The sequence below is a fragment of the Salvelinus sp. IW2-2015 genome, linkage group LG28 (assembly GCF_002910315.2).
Source record: "Salvelinus sp. IW2-2015 linkage group LG28, ASM291031v2, whole genome shotgun sequence".
Classification (NCBI taxonomy): Eukaryota; Metazoa; Chordata; class Actinopteri; order Salmoniformes; family Salmonidae; genus Salvelinus; species Salvelinus sp. IW2-2015.
This window is the reverse complement of record NC_036868.1, coordinates 22,018,358-22,039,853: the sequence shown is the minus strand read 5'-3', so window position 1 is coordinate 22,039,853 and position 21,496 is coordinate 22,018,358.

The window sequence follows — 21,496 nt, the reverse complement described above, 5'->3', positions numbered from 1 at the left end:
TCTCTCTCTCTCTCTCTGTCTCTGTCTCTGTCTCTCTCTCTGTCTGCTGCAGTCTTTCTTCTAACACGCATACACACTACTGCATTGGAGACCTCTCCTAATCTGGGTTCAAGGAAGGAAAACAAATAAATAAATAAACACGGTGTCATTCCTGAAGATGAAGTGGCCAATCGCGGCCATCCAGAAAATTAGTCTCCCTGGGCCTGGTTGTCTGCTTTGATGAATATTCATGAACTTAGGAGCAACAGCAGCGCGGGCGGGCAGGTGTATAACAAATGTTTATTCCTGCGTGGAGTCGGGGGCGTGTGTATGTGTCTGTCTGTGTGTATTTTCACTTTTCCCCCAGGGGCTCTGCGAGAACAGGGAAACGAATGACGATGCCTGCATCGCCGTAAGGACTATGGTGACACATAGATGAGGACGGAGGGATACGGAGGTATGAGGTCGAAGGTCATTGAGATGTAAACACAGAGAGGATCATGAGGAGGTGGGTGGTGGTGGTGCTCAATCCTCCTATAGCTTATACAGTACTAGGCTATTCATCCATCCTACTGCAGAGAGAGAGAATGAGTTTAGGAGGGAGGGGGGGTGAGAGAAAGTGATAAAACAGCAACAGAAAGAGTAAAGAGAAGGGGAGAARGGGAGAGAGAGATAAGCCAAGCATGGGGAAGGAGAGTAGAGGAGAGGGGGAGAAACCGAGGGAGGATCAATGAAGTAGGAAAGCCAAGTCCTGGGCTTCACACAGAGAGAGGATTATGGGGAGATATGGGAACATCGTGCTGGGCAACACAAAGTACCACAGCACCGTGACAGACATGAGCAAACTGAGATTGAAAAAAGTGTACTGCATTTCAAATGACTTGAAAAGACTGTAGGAGGGACAGGGGACTAGCACAAAGAAATACAATTAAACTTTTTTCTGTTTTCAGTGTTTTCTATTAGATGACCTACAACTATGACATACTGTGCATTCAAAAAGTATTCAGACCCCTTCCCTTTTTTCTACATTTTCTTACGTTACAGCCTTATTCTAAAATTGATTAAAAATGTATTTTCCTTATCCATTTACACACAATACCCTGCAATGACAAAGCAAAACATTTTTTTTGATTGGACATGATTTGGAAAGGCACACACCTGTCTATATAAGGTCCCACAGTTGACAGCGCATGTCAGAGCAAAAACCAAGCCATGAGGTCAAAGGAATTGTCCGTAGAGCTCAGAGACAGGATTGTGTCAAGGCACAGATCTGGGCAAGGGTACCAAAACATTTYTGCAACATTGAAGGTCCCCAAGAACACAGTGGCCTCCATCATTCTTAAATGGAAGAAGTTTGGAACCAACAAGACTCTTCCTATAGCTGGCCGCCCGGCCAAACTGAGCAATCATGGGAGAAGGGCCTTGGTCAGGAAGGTGACCAAGAACCTGATGGTCACTCTGACAGAGTTCCTCTGTGGAGATGGGAGAACCTGCCAGAAGGACAACCATCTCTGCAGCACTCCTCCAGTCAGGCCTTTATGGTAGAGTGGACAGACAGAAGCCATCCTCAGTAAAAGGCAAATGACAGCCCCCTTGGAGTTTGCCAAAAGACACCTAAAGACTTTCAGACCATGAGAACAAGATTCTCTGGTCTGATGAAACCAAGATTGACCTCTTTGGCCTAAATGCCAAGTATCACGTCTGGAGGAAACCTGGCACTGTCCTTACAGTGAAGCATGGTGGTGGCAGCATCATGCTGTGGGGATATTGTTCAGCAGCGGGGGCTGGGAGAATAGTCAGGATTGACAGAAAGATGAACGGCGCAAAGTACAGAGAGATCCTTGATGAAACCCTGCTCCAGAGCGCTCAGGACCTCAGACTGGGGCGAAGGTTCACCTTCCAACAGGACAACAACCCTAAGCAGACAGCCAAGACAWTGCAGGAGTGGCTTTGGGACAAGTAACTGAATGTCCTTGAGTGGCCCAGCCAGATCCCGGACTTGAACCCGATCGAACTTCTCTGGAGAGACCTGAAAATAGCTGTGCAGAGACACTCCCCATTCAACCTGACAGAGCTTGAGAGGATCTGCAGAGAAGAATGGGAGAAACTCTCCAAATACAGGTGTGCCAAGKTTGTAGCATCATACCCAAGAAGACTTGAGGCTGCAATYACTGCCAATGGTGATTCAACAAAGTACTGAGTAAAAGGTCTGAATAGTTATGTAAATATAGTATTTATGTATTTTTTTAAACCTGTTTWTGCATACTCATTACAGGGTTTTGTGTGTAGATTGATGGGGGGGAAAAAACAATATGTGGAAAAAGTAACAAAATGTGGAAAAAGTAAAGTGGTCTGAATTCTTTCCGAATGCGCTGTGTGGTCAGGAGAAGAGCTTGCTAGATTAAGTGAAGTCTTGATAAAAGTGTGACTAGGAAATTTAGGGTGAATCCCTAACCATAGCAACTTGCTCGGAGTGCCCTCCTTTGTCACGTGTTGCTGACGAAACTACAAGGCTGACTTCTAGGCTGCGTTTACACAGGCAGCCCAATTCAGGACTCATACCTGGACAGGACACAACCAACAGATTGTGGCAGCCAGGCAGAAAGACAGACAGACCAACAGACAGGCAGCTAGGAAGACTGCCACAAGCCTACTTGATAGTAATAGCGCCCACCATTGCCTCAGTGGCCGGTTTTGAAGGCATCTCCTGACATCCTGGGGACCTGGTAGAACGTTGAATATCGCCTTGGATCTCGAGTAACCTGGCTGGGCAGGCAGCCAGACACACAGGCAGCCAGCCAGACATGCAACCAGCCAGACAGGCAAGAGAAAACAAACAGCCAGGCTGAGGAATCAATATAGGCTGCCTGTTAGACTGGCCCCCATGATGGAAAATGTGGATGTTCCCTGTCTATTTGCTGCACCAGCACGACTAATATGAAGAGCGAGTGCTGAGCAAGATCTGCTGTTGCCACGCTATATCAGCATAAACATCAAGGCAGAGTTTGACTCCTGAGGGGAGTGTGTGTCTGTGTGTGTGTGTGCACACATCTATACMTGTCAGTACATACACATAAAAAGTAGGTCACATGGGGGAGAGGTATTGCACTGAGGTGTTGCTTTATTTGTTTTTGAAACCAGGTTTACTGTTCACTTGCGCTATATGAGATGAAAGGGAGTTCCATGCAATCATGGCTCTGTATAATACTGTACACTTCCTTGTATTTGTTCTGAACTTGCTCTAACCAGAATAGAAAGAGTTGTGGGAGGCCCCGGTGCACAACTTGGCAAGAGGACAAGGACATTAGAGTGTCTAGATTGAGAAACAGATGCCTCACAAGTCTTCAACTGGCAGCTTCATTAAATAGTACCCGCAAAACACGAGTCTCAAAGTCAATAGCGAAGAGGCAACTCCGGGATACTTGCCTTATAGGCAGAGTTCCTCTGTCCAGTGTCTGTGTTCTTTTGCCCATCTTAAACTTGTATTTTTGTTGTCCAGTCTGAGATAAGGATTTTTCTTTGCAACATTGCCTAGAAAGCCAGCATCCCAGTGTCACCTCTTTACTGTTGACGTTGAGACAGGTGTTTTGCGGGTACTATTTAATGAAGCTGCCAGTTGAGGACTTGTGAGGCGTCTGTTTCTCAAACTGGACACTCTAATGTAGCGAAAATTTAAAAAAATAGACTCACGACTTTCAGAAGAAAGTCTTTGTTTCTGGCCAATTTAAGCATGTAATCGAACCCACAAATGCTGATGCTCCAGAAACCCAACTAGTCTAAAGAAGGCCAGTTTTATTGCTTCTTTAATCAGAACAACAGTTTTCAGTTGTGCTAAAATAATTGCAAAATGGTTTTCTAATRATCAATTAGCCTTTTAAAATGATAAACTTGGATTAGCTAACACAACGTGCCATTGGAACACAGAAGTGATGGTTGCTGATAATTGGCCTCTGTACACCTATGTAGATTTTCCATTACAAATCAGACGTTTCCAGCTACAATAGTCATTTACAACATTAAAAATGTCTACACTGTATTTCTGATCAATTTTATGTTATTTTAATGGAGAAAAAATGTGCTTTTCTTTCAAAAACAAGGACATTTATAAGTGACCCCAAACTTTTGAACGGTAGTGTATGTTGCATTTCTAATCCAAATGAAGGGTGCTAAATATTCATATTTATGGTGAACGTAGTTTMCAAATGTATGTATGATARGTCCACTCTCTTTGTCTCTCCCGCTCTTTATCTTTCCCCACCCCCTTTCCAATGTGTAACCAAATGGTCATGTTTCTGTTAGTCCACTAGAGACTGTTTTCATTGCATTATGTTAGTAATCAATAACCTATACCATGTGTGTGTGTTTATGTATTTCTGTGTGATTATTTAATTAGTTAGAAAATAAATAATGAATGCAATTTGTGTATCGATTATTCATCACTTAGGTTAGGGTTCGTGCAGATTTATGAAGTCAACGACGTTCAGAATAAGACTGTTATGAGGAAATTATTAATTGATGACTGGTATGATATCGATATATTATTTTTTATTGATTTATTTATTAATTGAATATCCGAAACATGCAATATACTTGCAGTGAAGCCGATCAACAACTACATTATACCAGTCTTCCAACAGATTCCCATTCAGAGCGACACACAGAAGCATCCAGGGTCAATGCCCTGCGCAAGGGCACATTGACAAATCTACCACCAGGCCAAAAAAGTGAACCCGAACCCTCCAAGATCCCCCCACAGTTCTCCATAAGCTGTCCCTCATCCATTCGAGACCCCTCCCACAGTACCCCCAAGAATTTAAAAAAGAAATAAAAATACAGCCAATTCCATTCCCCACCCCCAAGAACCCCCCAATGCACCAACAACCAAGAGAATGAACTAAAGAGAAAAAAGGAAAAGACAGGAGAAAACAGCAAACAACAATGCAAAAAAAAAACATTTAACAAAGGACATCAAGGACAACTAAAATCATAACAGCAATGCCAACTGTATATGTTTGTGTGCATGTCTGGCACTATTACATGTATGTGTGTGTTCTTGTATGTGTTTATTTGAATGAGAGTGTGTGTGTACAATGTGTACAAACACCTGCACGGCATCAGCCTCAGGCAAACCGGCATTAGTTGTAAAAAGACTGCCCCTCAGTTTCATTCAAACGGTCTTGTTATTATGTTTTATTTTGACTTTACATTATTATTTATTTTTTTACTTTTATCTTTGACCATCATTCTATCTCCCACACAGCAACTCCACTCCCACTTGTCTCCAATTCCACATCCCAACCCTCAGCTTCCCTCAGCCCAGCCCATCCCATCTATCTCTGCTGGCCACCCACTTCGGGTTTCTACGCAACACATATCTTTCAACTATGCTGTGATGTTTAACATACAATTTCAATCTATCTAATCGAATAGAATCCACAGATTGTGAGTTGAAGATAAATACTTTTACTAAGAGTATTAGTATCGATATATTCTTGAGTTAGCTCGGGAAACGGTAACTCATTAAATAAACTTTTCCCGTGGTGCCCCAAATTCCTAATGAGTTAATTGTTACATGATTAATTTAATTGAGTAATAATTAAACGTACTGTAGTAGGTAATTATTCGATGAGTAGCAGTAATCACATTGATGATAGTGACGTCACGACAGGGCTGTGAAGAGATCCCTGGTGGCATGTCTGGTGGTGTAACTGTGTGTGTCAGTGCTATGTGTAAGTTGACTATGACAACAATATGTTTCTTATAAAAGCAAGAAGCAATGCAGTCTTTCCTCAAATCTCAGCCAAGAGAGACTGGCATGCATAGTATTGATATGAGCCCTCTGATTACAATGAAGAGCAAAATGTGCCACTACGTTTTGGGCCAGCTGCAGCTTAACTAGGTCTTTCTTTGCAGCACTAGACCATGTGACTGTATAATAATCAAGATAAGATCAAACTAGAGCCCGCCTGGGCGCTTGTGGAGTGTGGTGTCAAAAACAGCAGACAATCTCTTTATCACAGGCAGACCTCGCTCCATCTTTGCAACCATTGAATTTATATGTTTTGACCATGACAGTTTACAATCTAAGGTAATACCAAGTAATTTAGTCTTCTCAACTTGTTCAACAGCCACACCATTCATTACCAGATTCAGCTGAGATCTAGAACTTAGGGAATGATTTGACTGTAGGTATTTAATAAATCACTATCATTTTCCATGTTGCGTTTGCATTAAATCAGGAGACAAAATGAATGGTTGCAATATTGTGGATGATGGTGAATGATGAATTAGCTCCCGCTTTATTTAAAATGATGCATTATACAAACAAATAGTCATTACCATCTACAATTATTCATAATAATCACGCATGTGCACCTAACATTGGGTCAAATGCATGATACTGTTTTTCAATTGTCGTCCTCAATTTTATGTTATATTTGAATGAAATCTTGGGTGGCAATAGCCAAAATTATTCCAAACATATTGCAGTTATTTTGTTTGGCACCAACCATACAGTATTGCCATACACCATACGCTATTGCATCATGGCTGTGTTATGTGCTGTACTTTATATTTTGTTCATCCTCCACTGCTCAGGTCTGGATATGAATGTCTCTGGGCTCTACAGTGCAACCTGCATACCGCCAGCTGCCAGCCAGGGCCCGGATTCCCAAAAGCATCTTAAGGCTAAGTTCATCATTAGAACCGTGGTAGGAGCATCATGAAAACTCAGAGCTGTTTCCCAAAACCATCGTTATTAACGTTGCACTTGAAAACGCTTGTAATCTAACGCCTGCCTCAGACCACTCGTAGAACAGCTACGTGCGTCGTCAGATGCTTTTTTGCCCTCCTACGTCACTTTATAGACAAAAGATCTTGGTTAAATGTAGAATCACATGGTTTATCTGTGTCTCTGTGACCACCAATAACTTCAGAACAAAGTTCACTTCAAATACAAAGTGTCCAATGTCTTTGCAATCGATGCAAACAAGTGACGAATAAAAATATGCTTCAAATGAAAACCATGATGACTGCGTTAAAATCAATCATATTGAAATACATTTCATGTTCACTCCCTCGAGTTCTGTTTTGCTACTTGTATGTTACTGTCTGTATTGTCTCAATATATTTCATGATGTGTAGCCTAACGTGCGCAATGATGTGCCACATCTGTCATTTAGTGCATTTTCATTGGGTAAGCATTATAATAAGCCGCCTCAATATTTGCAGCCGTAGGTGAAAATACAGTATCTCTCTAGGATCTGATCCATCATCAGTATTGTAAAATAATTCTAATGTTAAGGAAAGATTTGAATGGAGAAAGCTCATCCGAGAGCAGCGTTCCCTTTCTTTCAATCCTATCAGTGTCGACACACGCTCCAACAACACACTTAGCGACCGTTCTCTCTGTGTGATGTTTTAGGAAATGAATGTTACATCTTCGGCCATTGTTGAAAAGATGCATGGTTAAAAAACTCTTAATCCTGTTTCATCGGTATCGTTAAAAACCGGGCCCAGGTCTGTAAATCCTCTCTGGTGGTGATGTCTACTGCTCTCTGCTCAAGAGTAGTACCTACACATCACCAGCTCAGCCTCTCATCTCCTCATCTCTGTGTTTTCATAGTAGTCCCTCAACTGGACTATTTCAACACAGATATACATACACGCATTCTCGCAAGCACACGCACACACACATCTGTCAGGAAAATAACCTCACACTCAACGTCAACAAAACAAAGGAGATGATTGTGGACTTCAGGAAACAGCAGAGGGAGCACCCCCCTATCCACATCGACGGGACAGTAGTGGAGAAGGTGGAAAGTTTTAAGTTCCTCGGTGTACACATCACGGACAAACTGAATTGGTCCACCCACACAGACAGCGTTGTGAAGAAGGCGCAGCAGCGCCTCTTCAACCTCAGGAGGCTGAAGAAATTCGGCTTGTCACCAAAAGCACTCACAAACTTCTACAGATGCACAATCGAGAGCATCCTGTCGGGCTGTATCACCGCCTGGTACGGCAACTGCTCCTCCCACAACCGTAAGGCTCTCCAGAGAGTAGTGAGGTCTGCACAACGCATCACCGGGGGCAAACTACCTGCCCTCCAGGACACCTACACCACCCGATGTCACAGGAAGGCCATAAAGATCATCAAGGACAACAACCACCCAAGCCACTGCCTGTCCACCCCGCTATCATCCAGAAGGCGAGGTCAGTACAGGTGCATCAAAGCAGGGACCGAGAGACTGAAAAACAGCTTCTATCTCAAGGCCATCAGACTGTTAAACAGCCACCACTAACATTTAGCGGCCGCTGCCAACATACTGACTCAACTCCAGCCACTTTAATAATGGGAATTGATGGAAATTATGTAAAAATGTACCACTAGCCACTTTAAACAATGCCACTTAATATAATGTTTACATACCCTACATTACTCATCTCATATGTATATGTATATACTGTACTCTATATCATCTACTGCATCTTGCCATCTTTATGTAATACATGTGTCACTAGCCACTTTAAACTATGCCACTTTATGTTTACATACCCTACAGTACTCATCTCATATGTATATACTGTACTCTATATCATCTACTGCATCTTGCCATCTTTATGTAATACATGTGTCACTAGCCACTTTAAACTATGCCACTTTATGTTTACATACCCTACAGTACTCATCTCATATGTATATACCGTACTCTATACCATCTACTGCATCTTGCCATGCCGTTCTGTACCACCACTCATTCATATATCTTTATGTACATATTCTTTATCCCTTTACACTTGTGTGTGTGTATAAGGTAGTAGTTGTGGAATTGTTAGGTTAGATTACTTGTTGGTTACTACTGCATTGTCGGAACTAGAAGCACAAGCATTTCGCTACACTCGCATTAACATCTGCTAACCATGTGTATGTGACAAATAACATTTGATTTGATTTGATTTGATTTGATCTGTATCCAGCGGTCGCTCCCAAATCTCATTCCAATGACTCATCAGGCCCACTCTCTGCTTTCTTTATGCTTATATGTGAATATATTTCCCCTTCACCATTCCCCCCAGTTATTCTCCCTCTCTCTAGTTCTCTCTCCTTTACCCTCCTCCTCTCTCTCTCCATTTTTCTCGCTCTCGCTCTCTCTCTCCCTCCTCCACTCACCCTCTCTCCTTTCTCTCTCTCTCTCCCTCTCTATCTCTCCACTGTATACTACCCTTCGCCTCAGTAGACCACTTTCCATATCCTCTCTGGGAAATATAACGAGCATTGTGGGTAATTAGCCAAAAACGGCTAACGTTTTCCTGTTCCCTCATGCTAACGCAGGCAGATGAGCCGTGATGAGATGTCAGAGTTGCTCCCCGTGGAAGGGCTAAACTACATTGACCATGATTTCACCTCAACACCAATGACATCAGACCCAGAAGTGCTGACTAAACACTAGTGATGAACACGCAGCAAGGCCCCCCAGTATACTTGGCACAACACGCCTCACTGTAACAAAGGAACGGTAATGGACACACACAACAACACATACTTCAAACAATGTACTTGCACCAGGGAGGGAAAAGAGTGAGTATGAACGATACACAATGCAACACAGACAATGATTAGTGCACATATTAATCTTCATAACAAGGCTAATTCACTGGCTGCACTGTTAGCCTTGCTTGGAAACACAGTTAAAAAAACTATAGATACACAGTTAAAAAACAATGGCTACACAGTTAATAATAAATACACCGTCCGTTAACAATAGATGCACTGTTCAAAAACAATGGATACGCAGTTCAAAAACAATGAATAAACAGTTAAAACACAATGGCTACACAGTTAACATAAATACACCGTCCGTTAACAATAGATGTACCGTTCAAAAACAATGGATACACAGTTCAAAAACAATGGATACACAGTTAAAAAACAATGGCTACACAGTTAACAATAAATACACTGTTCGTTAACAATAGTTACACCGTTCAAAAACAATGGATACTCATTTAAAAAAACAATAGATACTCAGTTCAAAAACAATGGATACACCGTTGTAAAACAATAGATACACAGTTCAAAAACAATGGATACACAGTTCAAAAACAGTTCAAACCCAGCAATAATGGAGGATGATTTATGAGGAAAAAGCAGCATACAACTAGTATTTCCTCAAAGGAAAAAAATTCAAATGAATCTAAGACTAGAGCACTTATGGATGTACAATAAGTGGAATCTGTATATGTCGACTAGTGTTGAAACTGTTTAGTACAGTGCAGTTCGCTCTCAGTTCCAAATACACTACATCCTTTTTATTTGCTCTGTATATCTTCATGCTCTGGTTTAGTGTGTGTATTTACGACAGCCTCAAGCTACTGCGTTTATCAGGAGTAGTATCGTTATAAACCTGTATGTGAGTGAATGTTATACTAGTCTGTAGTTGTAGATTGCATGCTGCTCTCCTACCCTATGAGTCAGAGTCGTGTGTGTGTGTGTGTGAGTGTATGCGCACATGCATGCGTGTGTGTGTGTGTCAGTGGTGTGTGCACGTGTGTGTGTTTGGGCTGTGTTTGGGCTTATTGACGCAGACACCATAGCATCTGTAGGTTGTTCTGAGCTTGAAATCTGTTTTGGGGCTTATCCTTCCTCTATGCCTCATCGTAAAAAAGTTGTTGATTTCTTACAGGTAGCTTGTCTTTCCGTATCTCATCAATATCAGATAAAACCAACTACCATTCATCTTCTGTGGTAGATGAGTGGTTCCGGAGCGTGGAGGAGGTGTGGAGCAACGTGCATGTGAGACTCCAGCGCGCCGTCCATCAGAAGGAATGCACACGTGAGACTCACCGCCGCCGCAGTGAGACCTCTGTGTTCCATCCTGGCTCTCCACCAGGAACCTCCCACTCCGCCTGCCCTGCTAGAATCTGAGCCCCCGGGTTGTGGGGCCATTCAAGGTTCTCTGGAGGGTCAACGAGGTGACTTACAGGTTATATCTACCCAGTCACTATCGTATCTCACCCTCTTCATGTCTCCCTTCTCAGGCTGGTGGTTCCTGGTCCCCTAGCTGATACCGTCCACCGCGACACACCTCCACCCCCTTGGACATCGAGGGGAGGTCCGGCGTACGCTGTCAGATCCCTACTGGACTCCTGACATTGTGGGGGTCGGCTCCAGCATCTGGTGGACTGGGAGGGGTATGGCCCTAAGGAGCGGTGTTGGGTTCCGGTGGAGGACATTCTAGACCCCAAAAGCCGTGATTTCAAACTTCGCCGACCGACCCACTCCTTGTCCTCGGGGTCGGCATCGTCCTGCGGCTGGGGCTGTGCGTCAGAGGGGGGGTACTGTCACGTCTTCTCCTACTCCTCCCCTCCGGTGTACGACTTCGTCGGAATACTAACCACCGGTCCTGGGATTCATCATTACGCACACCTGGCACTCATGACAACGCGCACCTGTTAAGTATTATGATTCACGCATGGACTTCATTACCTTCATCCTTTCCTCCCCTTTATATGTCACTAGTTGGTATTATTCTTGTGTACCGGCATGTAAACATGTTATTGTTTTGTTTTATTAAACGTTTCACCTGCTTCCCGACTCACAGCTCCATTAAAAAGAAAACGTAAGACTGAAGGATAATGCAAATTGATTGACTCAATCTTTTTGTGACTGAGAAATTGCTGGAAGTAAAGTATCTAATTTGCATGTCAGGGTAATTGCAAATGCATCCAAGTTTTATAGCTTGAAGAGTCACAAGCATGATGTAGTTATTGTGTGCTGAGAATATGGGACCAAATGCTAAACTTTTGACTACTTTATTGATAATCTTTAGGTGTGTCAAAGGTTTTTAATGACCTGCAAACACACCCCGGTAATAGCTGAATTGGGCTTTATGGAATACATTGTCTGTCACGGCCGTTGTAAGGAGGAGACCAAGGTGCAGCGTGGKATGCGTACATTCTTCTTAATTTAAGAATGAACACTGAACAAACGAACAAAATAACAAAACRAACCGTGAAGCTAATATGAGTAGTGCAGACAGGCAACTAAACATAGAACAAGAACCCACGAACACCAAAGGGAAAATGGCTACCTAAATATGATCCCCAAACAGAAACAACGATAAACAGCTGCCTCTGATTGGGAACCATATCAGGCCACCATAGACATACAAATCACCTAGACCTACAAAAACTCTAGACATACAAAAAACCCTAGACAATGCAAAAACTAACAAACCCACCCTAGTCGCACCCTGACCTAACCAAAAGATAAAGAAAACAGAGATATCTCAGGTCAGGGCGTGACAGTACCCCCCCCCCCAAGGTACGGACTCCCAGCCGCAAACCTGAACCTATAGGGGGGGGGTCCGGGTGGGCATCTACCCTCGGTGGCGGCTCCCGTTCTGGACGCAGCCCCCCCTCTTTAAGCTGATCCCTCCGCCTTTGTTAGAACCGGACCGTGGATCATCGCTGGAAGCTCTGTACTGGGAACATGTTGTGACATTGTCTTTCCGTTGCCTCTGTAAGAACGCTAATGCTTCGTGGGGAGTAAACACATCGTCTAAACACTTGTGTCACAGAAAGGGAAGAAATTACTTTATTTTGATGGGTGTTCATTTATTGTGGAATTGAAAAGAAATATCACTTAATACAGTTGAAATGTTAACAAATGCGCTGAAATGAACAATTTCCAATMATTTACACTCGGATATAGTGATATTATATCTGATCTCGCAAACAATAAAAAGTATGTGTACTGTATAATCTTGAGCCAATCCTGTTTTTTAATCCGAGGGTATCCTGCTATTGACACTTGTTGAATAATGCAACAGAACGTGATAACAGTAGGCAGTGTAGACAGCGCAGGTGAGTTCCGGTAGGCACTGCACTGGATTGCTGCCGTTGTACTGGCTCGTGACCAATTGCCGCTATTTCATGTGTTTTTTTTTTTAGCTGATCTTAACTTGTATTGCACATGTTTMCGCCATTTCCTATGATCGAAAATAGCTTCTGAACWTCAGAACAGTGATCACTAACATTGATTTGGATGAAGATTATTCAACGAGTCTGCGACTGCTCACCCCGGACCAGGCCCTGAGATTTGGAAAAGGTAGAAACCACGTAAGAGAGGCCGACATGCAGGCACCCTCGGTGTTACCTTAGATTGTAAACTAACATGGTCAAAAAACGKTTGTAAAGATTTGGGAATTTCCCAGTAGACCAAGCTTACCTCGATTACCGAGAGGGCTAAGGTTTGAGTAGAGACCATGCATTCCTCATTGCTGAATTCTTAACCATACCACGTGGTTAAACTCTGAGACTATCGATACCGACAGAATGAGAGCAAATCTTTGATACTAATTACTAGTCTGCAGCTAAGAATTCTGTACCATTGTACGCGAAGACCGACAAACGCCGAAACATCAATTCTATAAGAACATTTCTGAATGTTACTCTGAAGTATCCATTCTAACCAAAGACTCCAGGGACGCAGAGAGAATCTCAGATGAACTCTCCAACAGAAAAGGACGATTCCAACAGAGATCTCGACGACACACTGAGCGTAAATATATATATTGATTGCAATTATTCCCGAATGAGTGAGCGTTCATGTGGAAAGGATTAGCATTTCAATTGTTAGAATTATTAACTGTGTAGTGTCTTTTGTCTTTCGCGCCCTTCTCAGTCCTGTTGTCTACCAAGCCACGATACTGGTAAAGCCCACTAGGGCACATCCCCTGTCATTTCCTTGTAACCATATAAACTTTGTTGTTTGTTTATGCATTTCTATGATTATTTAGTTAGTTAATAAATAAATGATTGAGACAATTGATGTATGGATGATTCATAGTGAAGACTGGGTTCGTGCAGATAACCAACAATTTACGACGTTTGGAATGACTAACATGAGGTAAAGAATAATTCATTCATTAGAAGACTAATTGATCAGATTTTAAAATATCTGAAAAGTTGAATTAGGAAAATATAACTTTGTAATCTGAATATTTTCCTTGGTGCCCCGACTTCCTAGTTAATTACATTTACATGACTAGAATAATCACGTAATAATAATTACAGAGAATTKATTTGATAAAATAACAGTCTTCAGTTTAATGATGCCAAAGACACAACATCTGTTTGTGATAAAGAAATGCTGGGCCTGCCGAGTGGTGCAGTGGTCTAAGGCACTGCATTGCAGTGTTGCGGCATCACTATAGCCTTGAGTTGGATCCTAGGCTGTGTCATTATCGGCCGTGACTGGGAGTCCTATAGGGTGGCACACAATTGGCCCGGCATCGTCTGGGTTCGAGGAGGGTTTGGCCGGGGGGGCTTTACTTGGCTCATTGCGCTCTAGCGACTCTTTGTGGAGTGCCGGGCGCCTGCACGCTGACTTCGGTCGTCAGTTGAATGGTGTTTCCTCCGACACATTGAAACGGCTGGCTTCCGGGTTAAGCGAATGGGTGTTAAGAAACGTGGTTTAGCAGGTTATGTTTCAGAGGACACATGACTTGACCTTCGCCTCTCACGAGCCTGTTGGGGAGTTGCAGCGATGAGACAAGCTCGTAACCACAACATTGGGGAGAAAAATGGGGTTAAAATTACAACAACAAAAATGCTTTTTAGACAACACACTCCACAAAGCAAGTCCTACAGGCTTGATAATTGTCCAGTCATATGGTCGGTCAAATGCTGCAAAGGAGGACCTAGTTAAGCTGCAGCTGGCCCAGACCAGAGCGGCATTTCTTGCTCTTCGTTGTAATCAATAATATGCATGTCAGTCTCTGGCTAAGATTTGAGGAAAGACTGACTGCATAGCTTCTTGTTTTTATAAGAAACAGTTTTAAATTCCAAATTGTTTGTGTAGTCAATTTATTACATAGCAGTGACACGCACAGTTACACCACAAGATATGCCACCAAGGGTCTTTTCACAGTACCCAGGTCCAGAACAAATACAAGGAAGTGTACAGAGCCATGTGTTATACAGAGCCATGATTGAGTGGAACTCCCTTCCACCTCACATAGCGCAAGTGAACAGCAAACCTGGTTTAAAAAMAAATCAACACCTCATGGCACAACGCCTCTCCCCCATGTGACCTACTTTTTGTGTGTATGCTATGACATGTACAGTATGTGTAACTGATAGATGCAAATACAGATATTAATGTTTTTAAATGTATTTAAATTGTAAAGTATTTTGTCTGTAATGTATTTTTCGTTATGTGTCAGATCCCAGTAAGACTAGCTGTAGCCATTGGCGTCGTCTAATGGGGAACCTAATAAAATCGAATAACATACTCCTACGAAACTGCCTATTCCCTCCGTTTATTTGGTGAACCAACTGGACGAGCTCCGTACATGGTTGAAAAACGGGTTTTTATGACTCCAACCTAAGTGTATGTAAACTTCCCACTTCAACTGTATGTAAATGTGATATTTCCATTTTTTTGTTTTTAATACATTTGCAAAAATGTATAAAAACCTGTTTTTGCTTTGTCGTTATGGGGTATTGTGTGTAGATTGATGAGGGACAAAACAACAATTAAATTAATTTTAGAAAAAGGCTGTAACGTAACCGAATGTGGAAAAAGTCAAGGGGTCTGAATACTTTCTGAATGCACTGTATAGCCTAATTTTGTCTGTCAAACAGGTAGGCCTACCTCTTTTTTTCTTAATAGGAAGAAATAGGCTCCAACCAAAATCCCTCTTGTTACTTGTGTCTAATTAAAATAAAGATGGTTGAAAGAAATTATGGCTACTCAAATCTTCCTACTTTCACCACCGTGAGCTGCCCATTTCTGACTGATTGTACCACAGCTCCTGGCTTAAGTTTCAGCACCACAGTGTACGTTTCTCGAATCTGACTTCTTGTGAGGTCAATAACTCTGATAAATACATCACGGGCAAGGAACATATGGTTTTTAGTCAAATCAATTATAGTAGCAGCAAGCCATCAAAGTTGACCTCCAGTCCTCCTTCTCATCTTCGCGCTCTCCTTATCAAACTGAACAGAACATAGCTCATAGGCTAGTCCATGCAAAACATAGTGCATTTTTTGAACTAGGGCTAATAAAAATAAAACAACTAAAGCTTTTGACTCTCCTCCTGAACTGCCACTGTAGGCCTACACAGCACAATCATTGGTTAGGCAACACAAAAAAACGTTTTTGATCAGATAAAGCAGAGCAGGCCAGGACTCAGGGTTGGAATATCCATTGCAGTGTGTAATGCAGCCTAGTTGTATTTACACTATTCCATCAGCTATCTTAGAAATATAACTTTGCTCTTCTCCGAGCATGCACTTCGTGGCCTATAGCCTAAAAGGGCACTTGATATTGTGCGTCCATCTGAGAATCAGAGATGAGGTGCGGCATCGGGCACACATCGATATATAGCCTAATAGGCAACTAATTCTAAAACACTGAGAAATATTGACATTTCATCAATTACAAATTGCATGACTCTCCCCTGGACTATATTTTAAAAATACTAAACACTACCCTTGACTGAAAAAGCATGACCCTCCCCCATTTTCCTCCAGGTAACCATTCTGTACATTTCTATCCATCCCTTACATCAGACAGTTCGGAGGGGGGTAACTCTCCAAGAAGGCTCGACTGCGACCTCCTTAGGTAGTGGTCGAGATGTGACCAGTTCGCAAGTTTACATTACAGAAAAAGGTCCAGCTGAAGGTATTTTTGTGAAATCTCTAGGCATTCTCTTGTAGTGAGAATAGGGCCTAAGGTATAAGGCATTGTTTTCATATTGCATCTCAAAGAAACCAGGATGTTAGGTTATTTTCTGTTTTTGACTAACTAAGCCCCCGAAGATGTGCATATTTCCCTAGGCAAGACAATGTTATGTCTCTTTGTAGCATTTGGACATATTCTCCACTAATGATATTGGATTATGAAGTTAGCAAACTCTGCAGGGAGTGAAAAGCCTCATTTTCATGCTAGAAATTGTTTACTTTCCGTGGCAGCTCAGTGACCAGAACCAATTCATTACGTCAAACACCAACTTGGAGATAATTGTTGTAGCTTGTGATCTTGGAGAAAACACCCAGCCACCTTGTCTCCTTCGTAGCATAAGGCCACAGAGGCGTTAATGAGCAGCCCTCTGTTCCACAACACACACAAAGACAGTTATTCAAAAGGCAGGAAAGCTGTACCTTCAACTGAACCTCCTCCGCAATGTATTATGGCTTTTCTAATTGTCTAATATAATTACTTTGGAGATGCATAATCAGTTAGTGACCTCAACCTCTCCCTACACTCGGCTCCCAGAAAAATACTGTCACAACACAGCTAACCCGAGCTTCCAGGGGCCACGTTTCATAGCCAGTGTGGAGATCTTAGGCTTTGTGTTTTGTTTGCCTCATATAAGCTAGATCCTATACACGAGGGGAAATACACAATAAGTGTGACAAAATACACAAGCTGATTTTCTTAACGGGAGAGTATGTGAGTTTACTGTAGAAAGACGGCTATATCTGGTGTCTTGTGGCAGACAGGGTGCTTAGAGAGTCGGTTCAACGTATCCAAGGGAAGGCAGTCCAGACAGAAGCACGGATGTGAGCCTTAGGGCTACGACGAGGGATTACGAGAGAGAAAGGGAGAGAGAGAATGAAAGATAAAAAAAAAGAGAATGAAAGAAAGCTAGAGATAAGAGTCAGAGAACATTTTAAGRCTACACTTTTGAAACTCCAATAAAGCCAGCTGGCTCGGGGCTGCTTTGGAAAATGGATAATGGGCTTTCAATGTTGGAGAAAACCAGAGGCCAGTGGAGCGGAGGACAGGGATGCGGGCCCAGCAGAGGGGTCTGGCAGAGCTAAACCATAGCATGGTCAGGCCAGTGTGAGAGAGCTCATTTGCCATGGTTAAGATTTCTGAACTGGGGCTCAGCTGGGTTGAGCTACACGCTAGCTAGCCTTCTGATTCTCTCTGGGCTTTCACCACAATCTCCACAACGTCTTATGAATATATTCTAATATAATAAGCAGTAGATCATAAGGAATAATTCACGATATCATAGTGTATCATAGTGTATCATATTTACAGCTATTCTTGCATATTGGAGGCAACTGCAATCTATACGGTTGAGTGGGTAGGCCTATATATTACAAACGGCTGCGTAAACAGTATGGAGTAAAGTCATTGCAGATATGTATCTCTTCGGTGATACTACACACAATACACACACACACAAACTACCCTGCTCCCCAACCCTGTGGTAACGACAGTAGTCCCCCGCTGTTGAGTCCCTCCTTGCTCCTCTGAGCCGCAATATTAACATAAAAGTTGCATGCAAAGAACCAGGAAGTGCTTCCGACCATGATATTCCTTCTACCCTGCTTATCCCGATGTGCCTGACTAGTTTACCCTAGCCTAAAGGCATGTGGCAGCCCAGCCATGCGTATACCTCCTGTTTACCGGCAGTGGAATATGCGCTGCTGTGTGAAAAATCATCTCCTCTCAGGGATGTACATGTAGTGATATACTGATTATAATCCCYGAAGTGTCTCTTCCGGGTGCAATCAGTGTTTCAACAGATTCATGAAGGAGTTTGCATCCAGATTTTCCCACTTTGACTACTGAGAAGGGAAGAAAGTTCCGCTGCACTGAAACGAGAAGGTTGTGGTACTATTTCACATGGGTGAACGGTGAATCCCCACTCTTCCTCTGAGCAGGCAAAATCTCCTAAGCTTGGCAACAGTGCCCTCCTACTGTAGGCCTATGGCAAAGGGTCAGACCATGGGTTCAAACAGTATTTGTTTTCTGGCACAGTTGAACCAATAAAGTAGTCCCAAAAGTGCAAATTCCTCCCATCTGACACTCAAGTCATGCTCAATATAACGCTTCAACTATTTGAAAGAAAACAAACACTGTTTGTCTGGGAAGAATAGGGCTGGTGCAACTTGTGTCATTGGCACCATAGAGTGTACAGTGCCATAGACAGAGGTGCTTTTTTATTATCTGGCTCACTGAAGAGTGGGTGTAGGGTGAGTCCATGCTATGCTATTGAGAAATTGATCCCACATCCTCTCAGACGTAAATTACAGACAGTCATTATGAAGTGAATTCATCTTGTTAGGGGCCAAGCCACGGCTCAATATTTTGCTCTAGATCTTCACCTCAGCTTATTGAGTGGTCCTCAGTCAGTGGGGAGGAGAAGGACTTGCCAAAAGAGGCTGGCGAGATGATGCCTGCCTGAAAATCGACATCTTTGTTATGGCTTCCTCTAGCATAGGATATGCATAGAGAATATCTTTAGCTTACATGAAATGCATATGCGCATATACACACTTGTACACACACACACACACACACACACACCGTTTCAAACACGCTACGGCTAGATAAATGACCCAACTACCGTAGGATGACTCAGCAGTGTTTGTGTATGTGATGCAACTCAAGCACATCCTCCCTGCATTATTGCGTACATGCGCGTACGTGTGCTTTCGTGCACAACCCTTCCACACATGTACACATATTTATGGAGTTGACTTCATCCCAGCCTTGACCACATTGAACCTTTGATGAGGATCCTCTGTCACGATCAACTCTTTGTCTCTTCTCCTCTCTCTCTCTGTGTATGTCAATGGTTTGGCATGTTATATCCACCCGGCCCTACGTCACATATTATACCTACTTATCAGCTGGAGACATCTCCCCCATCATCCTCTGGGGTAAACAGACTGAACCCCGCTTGTGTTCCAAATGGCACCCTATTCCATAGATAGCGCACTACTTTTGACCGGGGCCCTATCTGTAGGGAAATARGATTCCATTTGGGACACAGACATGGCAAGTGTTCCGCACACGCCTTTCTGTCACTCTGGATGTGCTGCTGTCACACCGTAGTTAGCGCATGGGAGGCAGCAGGAACAAGCTACACATGGAGCCATTCAGCTCTAACTTTGGYGGCTGTCCCTCTCTCTCCTCTGCACTCCTATCCTCCTATGATTTGAGAAAAAGCAGAAAATAATGTATTTCCCTCCTACAAAACGACCCCCCCCCAAAATCTGTGCACGAGTTCCAGGTACACACACACCTGCAGCTCATATGCACACACACACACAGGAATACACAAGTGTGTGCAGGCGCACAAGCATATATGCCGTGGTACACACACACACGTGCATCGCACACACACACACACACACACACACACTGTACACTCTCCACCTTCATCCAGCACACCACTAACACACACCTTCCCCTCCCAGCTCCTGGAGGTCTTGTAGATAACCCACTATCTCACAAATTATAATACGCAGTCAGCCAGCTCAGCTTCAGCACACTTTGTAATGGCATTGGATTAGTGGCCGTCTCAAGGTCCAAATTCAATTTAAATGTTTAGTTGACATGCTCTGGGTGTATGAAATGGCATGTGTGTGTATATGACCTGTATGTGCGAGTGTGTTCATGCGTATCCACTGTATGCAACTGTGGAATGTTAGTGTGCAGAACTGCCTCACTTTGTATTGTCCTGCATTAGTCTGACCACTAGAGTACCTGGGGCATTTCTAAAGCCCTCATGACCTGGCGCTCGACCTTGTGTCCATGTTTTGACATGCTGTTAAACGTTTGGCCTTTTCAGAGTACATGTTCATAGTATGCCGCCACTGATGAGTTTTATGGTTACCTAGCTTCATTTTCCCATCAAGCCAAAATCAGATACAGAAAATCAGATCAGAATCAAAATCAGATACAAAAATCAGATCAGATACGTCCACAGTCAAGAGGCAAAGAGCACATGCAGTGCACAAAGACTTTAACCCATAAAGATAACGCACCGCTACACAGTTACACTATCACACTACAGAGCCTCTGTCCTCCTCTCTCTTTCACTGCTAGRCAGCAGCAATAGTGCCACTGCATGTACAATATTTACTTTCTAATCTTACTGACAATTATGGCAGACATCTTTCAGCATGATGACAACGAGGATGCGGATGAGGGTGATGATGATAAAGAATAATAATAACAATGATAATTAAAATTATAACAACAAGAATCAWTTTAACAATAATAATATTAAGGCACTCTACAAATGAAGTAATAATAACATTTAATTCGTAGAGTGCCTTCGCGGGCTCTTCACTGTTGAGTGATGCTGACGATGGTGATGGTGATGACGRTGATGAACAGAAGGAGGATAAAGGAGAGGATAGTGTATCTAGACTGCAGAAGGAGCAGAGAGTCTCAACCCACTCCAGTAGTTCTGTAAAAGGAGCAGCACTGACATCTGGTGGAAACAGAGGGCAGTAAAGTACAGTGTAATAAACCCCACTGCATCATGGTCTGTGAACAGGGCGGAATGGGACAAGAGTTCCCCGAGAACACATGCAACAATTTCTAAGTTACAGTTCATATAAGTAAATCAGTCAATTGAAATAAATTCATGAGGCTCTAATGTATGGGTTTCACATGACTGGGAATAAAGATATGCATCTGTTGGTCACAGATACTAAAGATACTAAAGATACTAAAAAAATTTTTTTCTTCATTAGG